Raw genomic sequence first — 12,143 nt, forward strand, 5'->3', positions numbered from 1 at the left:
TACCACTTTCAAATGTCACCAGCCGCCCCTGCCCAACGCACTCAATAGGCAATCGAGAGCAGAGGTGCTGGCCGAGCACTTTGTCAGAAAAATCGATAGTAATTTCGGTGTTTCTAAGGGAGAAGATTTGATGACCCAATTGGGGTTCGACTGTTAGCTGTAGAGAGGGTTGTTACGCTGGCGGAGCAACTTTAGCTGTGGGTGTCGGTCTTAACCTATGGTGGTCTTGTCCTGATCCAATTTGGCTTTACCTGACCTGCTTCTGGTCTGCACCTGTTTTATCCTGGCGGAACCTGTATATTCGGGGTTCTGTCCTTTATCCCAGCCCGTTGCCAGGGTTGGTCTTCACACTATTTTAGGTAAATATAAATAAATGCGGGTATGTTATCGTCTGTCATCCCTTTTCTCTTCCCTACCTTTGTTTAAATGGCAAAATTAAGTTTCACAGCGTCTTTGCATATTATTGCTTTCATCATTATCTTCCTAATTGAAAGAGCTTTGATCTTGCATATTTGGACTGTGACATTTAATAATTTTCATAGATAAAGATTTGAAATCTTCCCTGAGTTTGTGGTTATTTAAGGTAAATTAAGTATTATTGTTCTACCTATTTTCTTGCTAACTCCCTTGATCCCTTAGGACTTTAGGTACCGATGATAAGGATTGGTAAGACAATGGTATAGGTCCTAAAACGAAATTCATAAATCACTGATTAGAGTTGGCGCCAAGGTCACCTGGTGGTTGTTAGGCTTAGTCATGCGTATGGGCCCAGGTGAGGATGGTAAGACTAGTCGGGTGACCTGCGCGCTCTATCAGCTTCACCAACCTCTGATTGATTGATTTCCTGCTCCCTGATCACCTCCTGCCCCTCCCCCCAGGGGGCCCCATAGAATCCTTTACCCCTGCCCCCACCCCAGGGGGCCCCATAGAATCCTTTACCTCTGCCACCCCCCCAGGGGCCCCAATAGAATCCTTCACCTCTGCCCCTCCCACCCAGGTGGCCCATAGAATCCTTCACCTCTGCCCCCCTGCCCCTCCCCACCCCAGGGGGGCCCAGAGAGTCCTTCACCTCTGCCCCCCGCCCCAGGGGGCGCCATAGAATCCTTCACCTCCTGCCCCCCTCCACAGGGGCCCCATAGAATCCTTTACCTCTGCCCCCCAGGGGGCCCAATAGAATCCTTCACCTCTGCCCCTCCCACCCAGGTGGCCCATAGAATCCTTTACCTCTGCTTCTCCCCCCCCCCCCCCCCCCCCCAGGGGGCCCCATAGAATCCTTCACCCCTGCCCCCACTCCAGGGGGCCCCATAGAATCCTTCACCCCTGCCCCCACCCCAGGGGGCCCAATAGAATCCTTCACCCCTGCCCCCACCCCAGGGGGCCCAATAGAATCCTTCACCTCTGCCCCCCCAGGGGGCCCATAGAATCCTTCCCCTCTGCACCCACCTGCCCCCCTCCCCCCAGGTGTCCAGTGACTCCCCTCAGCCTGGCTCTGGTTCAGCCCTCACTGGTGCTCGTCAAATCCCATAATCAGGGGTCAGCTGTCAGGACAACACACTGGTCCCTCAGCGCATGCGCAGACGCCTACAGGAAGCAGTCAGGGGTATCATACTGGTCGCACTGCGCATGCGGAGACCCCGGCGGACCTCTTTCAAGGTATCATACAGGCCGTGATGCGCATGCGCAGGCCCTTAAACAGGGGGTTTCCCTCTCAACTTGTAACGGAAGGTGCGCGCATGCGCAGTTATAGTCGATCTTTTCACAAACGCGTAGCCGCCGTTGCGCACGCGTAGATCTACACTCACTACCTGCACTGAGCTCACTTCCCCATAAATACGTAGCCAGTGGGTGGCGCATGCACAGATCCGCATTCACGACCTCCGGAAGTGACGTCCTCCGTACTGCAGCCAAGAAGTGCACTCGCAGACAGTGGAGCTGCAGCCCCGGGGGCGCCTCGAAGCGGAGGCTTCATCTGCAGGCGCTGTGAGGCCTGGTGAGTCAGAGGTGAGGCTGAGGAGGGGGAGAGAGGCCCGGTGAGTCAGAGGGAAGGCTGAGGAGGGGGAGGCTGAGGAGGGGGCTGGGGGGCGGGGTCTCGTCCATGTTCCCCCCTCTCTGTCATCCACCCTCATCCCTCAGCATTGACCCCACAGACCCTGTGTTGACTCCTCCTGGAGGCTCCTCGAGGCCCTGAGCTTTTACAAGAAAGAGTTCATCAACCATTCGTGAATTCTGTATCTATGTCCTCAGAGCACAGGCCCTGAACAATCATTGACAAAACCAATAGCTGTCACCCATGCACAATCTCCTGGCTTTGCCAATGTCTGTTTGTTTGTTTAATGCTTGTAAAAGAGAGGAGATCTGCTGAATTTCTCAAATGGAACGGCAGATCATTCCAGACCTTAGATGCGCAGGCGATGAAACTCCTAGCTCCCCAACTGGCTTTTTAGGTCTCGGTAATATCCGGTCAACAGACCGGATGTCCGAGAATTAATGATTCTTAGTGGGACTATTTGTCCCACCTCTATTTTAGCCTCTCCCCCATTGGCTGGCTTCGTAAACAGAGGCCAGCCATTGGAGGAGAGAGCTGTCCCTCCGAATAGGCTCCGTCTTTTTCGGATTCGGGGGAGTGATTTTTTGCGTTCTTTAGCCCTGTGACGTCATCTGTCACTCAGAGCGCAAAAAACACGCCCCCGAATCTGAAAATGGCGGTGCTTTTCTTCATGCCATTTCGCAACGACCGCCGCCCCAAGAAGTCGCCGAGTCCTCGCCCCTGCTGCTGCATTACTGCAACGGAGCTCATCCCAGGACAGCAAACCCGTTCACTTCACTCTAGTATACTTTGGTTTGCTGAGGAGCCAGTGCTTGGCTTTTCTGTTCCTTGAATCCACGCGCCTTCCCTCAGTTCTCTGCCGGTTTGCTGTCTCTAGCCCCTTCCATCCGTTTCCAGCGTTTATTGCCTTCCCTGGTTCTCCGTCCTGGGTATGCAAGCCAGTGTTACTGCACTCCTTATCCTAAAGCAGTCGTCTTGTTCCATTCCTCACTGCCGTTTAGGAAAGGTCACGGTGTCCGTGTTTCCCGTATTCCGCAATCGCGTCTTGTCTTACCTTGCCCCCTTTCATCGGAGCAAGCTTCCGCTACACATTCTCACTTGTGCAAACTACTGCAAAACCAGGATTTTTTTTTATTCTAAATTCGCCTCCCCTGGTTCTCCGTCCTGGGTGTGCAAGCCAGTGTTACTGCACTCCTTATCCTGAAGCAGTCGTCTTGTTCCATTCCTCACTGCCGTTTAGGAAAGGTTACGGTGTCTGTGTTTCCCGTATTCCGCAATCGCGTCTTGTCTTACCTTGCCCCCTTTCATCGGAACAAGCTTCCGCTACACATTCTCACTTGTGCAAACTACTGCAAAACCAGGAAATTGTTTTATTCTAAATTCCTTTATTCCTCATTCTGCTGCAACTTGTTAAACCGGCTACAGCGCCAAAATGCTGATGTCCGAGTTGTGACTGTCTGTGTCTGTCTGGCTTGTGCATTTAGTGTTTAGTGTATATTAAGGGTGTGTGTATAAATGCCTGCATGCATCTATGCCCCGAGTGGGTGTTTCAGGGAGCTGGTCTGTGTCTGAGATATGTGAGCTTATTGTGTTCAGTGCATCAGTTGTGTGAATGTTCAGTGTCTGTGTGTATGCTTCTGGGTGGTGTATGAAGTGTGTATGCACGTATCTGGTTCATTTATATGCATGTATGTGTCGTGCTTGTGCATGCTTTGGCATCTGTATTTTGTTGTCTAGTGTGGGCGCTATGTGGTGTGCTTTGTGGTAGTTATGTGGGTGGCATTGTGCAGGCGCCTGCAGCCTCTTTAGCACACAGAAGCCCCCACACTTTAGGGGTCCTATTTACTCTGAGGCCTAGGAATGCCTGTATGATTAGACTCAGCGGCTCCACCGCAATCTGTAGGGGGGTATGATTTAGCATCCACCAATGTGTGTGTGTGAGAGAGTGCAAGTGAGAGGGGAGAGAGAAATGTATCCCAGGCGGTACATACGAATACGGTGCAAGGGTGACTCAGGCATGTGTCTGACGTGTGTGTAAACTGATGAGCGTGCACAGCGGATGGGTCTGTGCAGGACATAGCTTCTGTACAATGCATAGACGGTAACAATGTATGTTAATTACCTTTGCACTAATTAGAACAGTCTTTGTGCACACTGCAGGCTATGTACGTTGGTCACAATGTCATATAAAACTGTTGTTTAACAGACGCTCCTTCGCCACTTCTTATTGGCACATAAACAGAGTAAATACAATGAAGAACCTTTTACAGCGTCACTTGCTATGGTATGCCATACTGAAAATGTCTCATAGCTAGGAAGTGAATGTTAGAACTGAAACTGGGTTGCTGCTATTCTCCTCACGATAAACACAACTGATTTTATTCATTCTCGTGGGGTCACATTCCTATTGGTGCATGTGGCACCAATATTTACCAGTGCCGCTGCAATTTTTCACCGCTCGGCACAAGAACGAAACCAACAGTTGCATTGAATGACCAGGGCTTAAGTGAAACCCGATAGTCAGTTGGTGCAAGTGTTACTGTTGTCATTGTTGTTTTAATGATTGTTATTAATCACAGAATACATTTTTAAATTAATTGAATTAATACAAAATGTTGCTGCAAGTAGTAGAATCGCTCCTACACTGGTGCACTCTATGTAAATAGACCCTTAAAGGTCTGCATGTTACCCATGCTTGCTTTCCCAGTGCAGTATTTTGATACTATGGTAGTTCTGTGTGCAGACCTCCTTTGAGAAGAGACAGAGGCTGCATGGTCCTCTATTACTGCTCAGTATTTCCAGAATGTGTATTCATGGCACTTAATACACCTGACTCTAATCAATTATCGTACACCAATCAGCCTCGACGAGGACTTTGTGTGATGGCTTTGATTACCGATGTGAAAAGACTGTGATGTTTTCAGTTTAAGTACTTCATTGTCAGCATGCGCAGTGAAAAGACATGTAACAATCGAGGGTACACTAAAATTAAATAAAAGTATTATTTAGGGAGAAATTCACAGCCCTTAACCATTTACTCCTAACACTATAGAAGATTCTAAGCCATGTTTCATGATAATGGATTCCTGGAACATTTTAACAGCTGTACTATATGAAGAGAAATACAACTTAACTTCAGTTATTAGTTAAGCATGTTTGCCAGTGAAGGGCTACTTTTGTTTTCTTGTCTTTCGAGAAAACAGGCAGCTATTAAGGCGGTACAGCGCCACATAGTGACGTGTGCGCATACCGCCAATAAAATGTCACAATGTTTTGGGCTGTCAGCTGGAGACCTTTTTTCCAGCCTAAAAGTTTAATTTTGCGGTCATCAGGCTAGTCAGCTGATTTCCTAATTGTTTTGTGCATCGCAAAATCCTGGAGGGTCTGCCTACTGTTGTAGAGTCTGCTCCACCCACAATCTAGTGTCAGGCATAAAAGTGGCACACCTGGCTACCTTCCTTATAACACAACTGAACCTGTGGAAAACAGAAGGACTGCACCTGATGAACCAGAGGACTAGAACTCAAAAGACGGACTGTGTAGGAAAGTGGGATCTGCTTCTTATGGTTACCGCCACTTTTCTCTGGATGTAATGCTGTTTAGGTCGAGGATCGGAGGCTGCGCTTGCGCAGTCTCCGGGAGGAGATTTAATGATTTGGAGTATGGGGGCTTGAACCCGCCTCTCTCCTCCTCTCTCCTCCATTGGCTGGCTTCCTAAACGGAGGCCAGCCATTGGAGGAGACAGTCGTCACTCCAATAAAGCCCCTCCTCTTTCGGATTCGGTGGCGTGTTTTTTTGCCTTCTTTCGACTGTGACGTCACCCGTCACTCAGAACGCCAAAACACGCCCCGAATCTGAAATTTACGTCCGTTTGCAGCCGCCATTTTTTGTTGTTGTGGTCTTCGGGGGCACCGTCGCCCGCACCGACCTGCCTCCTTTCCCGCAAATGCCGGTCTTCAGATTTCTAGACAACCACAGGATGCTCAGAAGCCGCTTCAAGGAAATTAAACACTCATACCGTAAGTTATAATTTCATTTATACAAAAACTATACAGCTCTCCCAGCATCCGTAATGCAGTCAGTCTGGAGCCCTTGCAGCTGGGAGGGCAGGTCAGTGCGGGGGCTTCTATCAGCCCTACGAGTTGGGGGTCAGAGAAGGAGGCGAGGGGGCACCGCGGTAGCAGCTGGCACCTCTTTTAGGCTGCTCTCTGGCCTTTCTTATGCAAACCACAGCACTTACTCTGCGTTTATACGAGCTGGGAAGCTGGGTCCATCCCACACGTCCTAAACTCAAGGCGTGCGAGCGGACAGAGCGAGGCTTTGTATTGTGGGTTGTACGAGACTTTGTGGGAAAAGAGTGCCATCTGACTCAGCCACCCCACACCCCAAGACCGATTTTAGGAGTAACATAGCTCTCAACTTTCCCAGTTCTATTGGTGAATAGCACATAGGTTCCCGTTTTTTTTTCCCTTTGCGTGATGGGATTTATAGTCTTGGTTAACCTAAACACTTTAGGTTTGGAAGCATCCAATAAACCAGAGTGATTTCCACATGCCAGGAGTAGGACGTCTGGAATGATTTACACACCCATGGCCACCCAGGCAGTCCACCACGGGGGTGGGGGCTCTGTCCGAGCCAGGTGAACCTCTCATCAGAGGAACCACTGGCCTTGTCCCACACCAATTTTGTTATGGTCTGTGGAGGATGTGGTGAGGGGCGCTGTGGTGAGGGGCGTCAGGCTCTGGCTGTAAATACAGAACTGTCAGCAGGAAAGCAAAGCTGCCCGTCGGATGATAGGACTGTCACCATGAGGATGCGTCTCTGGCCTGGAGAATGACGCTGCTTACTGGGGAGGAAGACCTGGGCTGCAGCACATGACAGGCTCCTGGAAACAACATCGGCCACGTGAAGCAATCAGCCTGCTGTAGGATAATGGATTAGTCTTTTGCTTAATACAGTCGCCCAATGGTGCACACCGATGCCCAACGACGAGAGCCTCTGCCAACTGAAGAATAGGGCTCGCCGCTGCAGATCACAGCAGCCAGTTGAACACCATGACTGCTCACCGGAGACTAGATTTCCGCTGCTCAATCCAGGTGTCCACTGGAAAGCACAGCTGTCCAAGAGCCCAGCTACCGGCCAATGAACCCAACTATTCACTTGGCGAAAAGCTTGCCGTGCAATGATCAAAGTTTCAGCTACATCAAAGAGTCGAACATGTGAGCTTCTCTTTAAAAATATATTCCCAGGCAGCAGTGGGGCCGACAGAAAGGACTGCCCGTCCCCTCCTCCGTACGGCTTTTCGGGAGTGACTGAGGTTTCACAGAGCCTGATGTCTTACAGATGTACGGAAAAGCTGCATTCTCAGCTTACCCTTCCTGGGGAAAAAATAATTTTTACTGAGTTCAGCGGTTTTGTTACGACTCCTTCTCCCTTTCTCAGTTGGACCAAGTAGCTTTCTGGCACTTCAAAAGACATAGCCTGGCATGTACAGGGAGGTGAAACGGTCGGGTGTAAGTGCGCTATAAAAGTACTTTTAACATAACATAGCATTTCAGGTGGGATGGGGGGCGCAGGAAGAAATGAAATCTGCAGCCCCCTGGGAGACCAGGGAGCTTATTAAAGGGCAGTAGTTACGAGGCAAAGCTTTTGTACTGGGCCTGATGGTTCGCCGGCCCCTTTACCCACTCCACCCGCCTACAGCACTACCACTAGACACTCTGATTAAGAAACTATCGGCCAGCATTTGACTGAGCCCAGCTAGCTTTGCTTGAGTGGTCTAATTACGCCTTCCTCACCTCTTTGCAGAGGCAATACCCCCAAACACCACAAGATGCGTGTCAATCCCCCTGGCTGTGCTTGCTTCCCTGCCCCCTCGCTGTGCTTGCTTCCCTGACCCCTCGCTGTGCTTGCTCTCCTGTGGGTGTATGTGGCTCTGTGTGTGCGTGGCTCTGGGTGTGTGTGCCTCTGGTGGTGTGTGTGTGTGTGTGTGTGTGTGTGTGTGTGTGTGTGTGTGTGGCTTTGGGTGTGTGTGTGGCTCTGTGTGTGTGTGTGTGTTACTCTGGGTGGGTGTGTGTGGCTCTAGGTGGGTGGGTGTGTGTGTGGCTCTGGGTGTGTGTGTGCGGGGCTCTGGGTGTGTGTGTGTGTGGGGCTCTGGGTGTGTGTGTGTGGGGCTCTGGGTGTGTGTGTGGGGCTCTGGGTGTGTGTGTGTGGGGCTCTGGGTGTGTGTGTGGGGGGCTCTGGGTGTGTGTGGGGGGCTCTGGGTGTGTGTGGGGGGGGCTCTGGGTGTGTGTGTGGGGCTCTGGGTGTGTGTGTGGGGCTCTGGGTGTGTGTGTGGGGCTCTGTGTGTGGTGGTCTCTGGGTGTGTGTGGTGGTCTCTGGGTGTGTGTGGTGGTCTCTGGGTGTGTGTGGTGGTCTCTGGGTGTGTGTGTGTGGCTCTGGGTGTGTGTGTGTGGCTCTGGGTGTGTGTGTGTGGCTCTGGGTGTGTGTGTGTGTGTGTGGCTCTGGGTGTGTGTTACTCTGGGTGTGTGTGTGTGTTACTCTGGGTGTGTGGGTGTGTGTGTGGCTGTGGGTGTGTGTGTGGCTCTGGGTGTGTGTGTGGCTCTGGGTGTGTGTGTGGCTCTGGGTGTGTGTGTGTGGGGCTCTGGGTGTGTGTGGTGGTCTCTGGGTGTGTGTGGTGGTCTCTGGGTGTGTGTGGTGGTCTCTGGGTGTGGGTGTGGTGGTCTCTGGGTGTGTGTGTGTGGGCCTCTGGGTGTGTGTGTGGGGCGTTGGGTGTGTGTTTGTGGGGCGTTGGGTGTGTGTGGGGGGCTCTGTGTGTGCGGCTCTGTATGTGTGTGTGGGTGGCTTTGTGTGTGTGGCTCTGTGTGGGTGTAAATGCATAGGTCCTGCATTTGCGAGCGATTACGCTATTGGCATTGTAAATGACAATGCCATTTATTTAACGATTAAGCTATTGGCAATGTAAATGACAATGCCATTTATTTATGATTTAAAAAAAAAGTCAAGAGCAATGCCAATAGCTCTACCTTTAATAATGCCGAGACCATTGCATTGTAAATGCTTGTTTAAATATAGGAACTAGGACTTGTCTTGCTCCTGTGGACCGAAGAGTCCTTCCAGGAACATACCATTTGAATCTTTGCCTCAGATGGTCAGGCCTATTCCATTGAGGGCTTTAAATGCCGTACAGAGGGCCTTAAATCTTACCCTTTGTTCCACAGGGAGCCAGTGTAGTTATATTAGTTCTTTTTTGACAATATTTAGCTGTCCCTGTCAACAACCTAGCCGCCGTGTTTTGCACGATATGAAGCCTGTTAATGTGCTGTTTTTGGGCGTTTAGACTGACGCTGTTGCAATAATCCATACGTGCCATAACAAGTGCCGTGGCCACCGTCCTGAGACTTTCTTCTGGAAGATAAAGCTTTATTTTTCTTAGGATTCTGAGTATCAGAAAACAAGCTGACACCACCGTGCTTATTTGGTCACTAAACGTAAGTTTGTTATGCACTAACACCCACAGATTTGTTGCTTGCTGGAATCAGGGCAAATACCAAAATCTTCTTTCTGGTCACCAGTCTGGTTTCCATAGGTGTGGATTATTCCTGAATATGATGACCTCTGTTTTGTTTGAATTTTCCTCGAAACCAACAAATCCCTCGACTCCTCATAGTCCGGCTTCCGAGCCAAACACAGCACGGAGACCGCCCTCATCGCAGCAACAGACAACATTCGTACTCTACTGGACAATGGAGACACAGTCGCCCTCATCCTCTTAGACCTCTCCGCAGCCATCGACACAGTCTGCCATAGCACTCTTCTACAGCGCCTCAAAAACATCGGGATCCAAGGAAAAGCACTGGAATGGATCACCTCATTCCTCACCGGAAGAACCCAGAGAGTCCGCCTCCCACCATTCAAATCCGAGGCCACTGAAGTCATCTGCGGCGTACCCCAAGGTTCATCACTCAGCCCCACCCTCTTCAACGTATACATGAGCCCCCTCGCGACCATCGCTCGCCAACACAACCTCAACATCATCTCCTACGCAGATGACACCCAACTGATCCTATCACTCACCAAAGACCTCAACACCGCCAAAACCAACCTACATGAAGGTATGAAAGAAGTAGCAGAGTGGATGAAGCACAGCCGTCTGAAACTGAATGCAGACAAAACAGAAGTCCTTATCTTAGGCACCTCCCCCTCCGCTTGGGACGACTCTTGGTGGCCAGAGGCCCTTGGAAAAGCACCCATCCCGACGGACCAGGCACGGAACCTGGGCATCATCCTGGACTCCTCACTCTCTATGAACAGACAAGTCAACGCAGTCTCATCTTCATGCTTCAACATCCTCCACATGCTCAAAAAACCATTTCGCTGGATCCCCACCGAAACCAGAAAAACAGTCACCCATGCACTGGTTACAAGTCGCCTGGACTAGGGAAACACCCTATACGCCGGTATCACCGCAAAACTCCAGAAAAACTCCAACGCATCCAGAACGCATCAGCCAGACTAATACTAGACATCCCCCGTAAAGACCATATCTCTAACCACCTGAAAAACCTCCACTGGCTCCCCGTCAATAAGAGGATTACCTTCCGCCTCCTAACCCACGCTCACAAAGCACTCTACGAACTCGGACCCGAATGCCTCAACACACGACTTTCCTTCTACACCCCCCCTCGCCAGCTACGATCTTCCAACCAAGCCCTTGCTACCATTCCTCGCATCAATAAAACCACCATGGGAGGTAGATCCTTCTCCTACCTCGCAGCTAAAACATGGAACTCACTCCCCACTCACCTACGTGGCACTCAGAACCACCTAGCATTCAGAAAGCAACTTAAAACCTGGATATTCGACAAGTAATTCCCATCCCTTCCTCAAGCGCCTTGAGACCCTCTGGGTATGTAGCGCGCTATATAAATTTCTGACTTGACTTGACTTGAGTTTCAAGCAGTTGGTCGACATCCAATCCTGAGATGGCTTTCATACAATCATGAAAACGTGCCCCAGTTTCTTTTTCCTCCACATCTCTAAGATATAGCATAATTTGAGTGTCGTCTGCATAGGAGGTGAGTTGGAAGCCAAAGGATCTTATCAAACATGCCAGAGTTATCATGTACATATTAAAAAGTGTTGGGCTTAACGGTGAGCCCTGAGGCACCCCACAAGAATCAGGAAACGGCTTTGACTTGTTGTCTAGATCGACTATTTGTGTTCTTTCAGCTAGAAAGGACTACAGGAGGTTCCAAGCATCAACCTGTACCCCTGCTTCAGACAGCCGGTCCATCGGAACTTCATGATGGACCGTGTCAAAGGCCGCTGACAAATCTAGCATAATCAGTATTGCCTTGCCTCCACAGTCCAAGGCCTCCCTCACTTCCTCTGTAGATTTAATTAAAGCCAGCTCTGTGCTGTGTTCACCTCTAAACCTGTATTGAGATTGGTCGAGTAGATTATTGATTCGGATAAATACACTGAGCTGGGAATTCATAGCTTTTTCAGCATTTTTTGCAAGAAGCGGAAGCCATGAAATTGGCCTATAACTACTTGGGTCCTTAGGAACCAGAGTTGTTTTTTTTAATGGGGGAGGATAGAGGCCTTCTTTCAGTCCCTGTGAAATATGCCGGTGGTGAATATGGTGTTGAGCAAAGGGGTAAGAGCTTACCCTTTGACTTCCGGAATTAATTTCAATACAAACGCCGGACATGGGTCCATGGAAGACCCTGATCGAATAGAGTTCAAAAGTTTGATTGACTCTTATATTTCTAGCAATAAGAATTTATCTAAAACTGGTGTAGGGTTGGGTCTATTAGGTTCTAATTTAGGTGGCTGCACCTTTTCACCTTTTTGGGCTAAAGTGAATGTAGAAAAAATACATTCCACCTTTTGTTGGAAAAAAGGAGCACATTTTTCACACAATTCAGGACCACTTAAGGTCTTAGGGTCTGGTGCGGCAAGTTTAGTAATCGTTTTAAAGAGTTCTTTGAAATTGGACTTAGCTTGAGAAATTTGTTCTGTAAAAACTTCTTTTTTGTTTCCAGCAATAGTTCCTTATAGATTCTGAGACTTTGCTTATAAATTTCTATAT

General features: G+C 49.7%; 1 protein-coding gene across 1 annotated transcript in view; it reads left to right on the plus strand.

The window, feature by feature from the left end:
• Positions 1-1,899: 1,899 nt before the first annotated feature.
• Positions 1,900-12,143, plus strand: part of LOC147709870 (uncharacterized) — a 32,957-nt gene continuing 22,713 nt past the window's right edge. The window contains exon 1 of the mRNA XM_086928322.1: positions 1,900-2,001. The gene's annotated coding sequence lies outside the window, so the exon portion shown is untranslated. The remainder of the gene's footprint in view (positions 2,002-12,143) is intronic.

The sequence above is a fragment of the Lissotriton vulgaris genome, chromosome 6, assembly GCF_964263255.1.
Source record: "Lissotriton vulgaris chromosome 6, aLisVul1.2, whole genome shotgun sequence".
NCBI lineage: Eukaryota > Metazoa > Chordata > Amphibia > Caudata > Salamandridae > Lissotriton > Lissotriton vulgaris.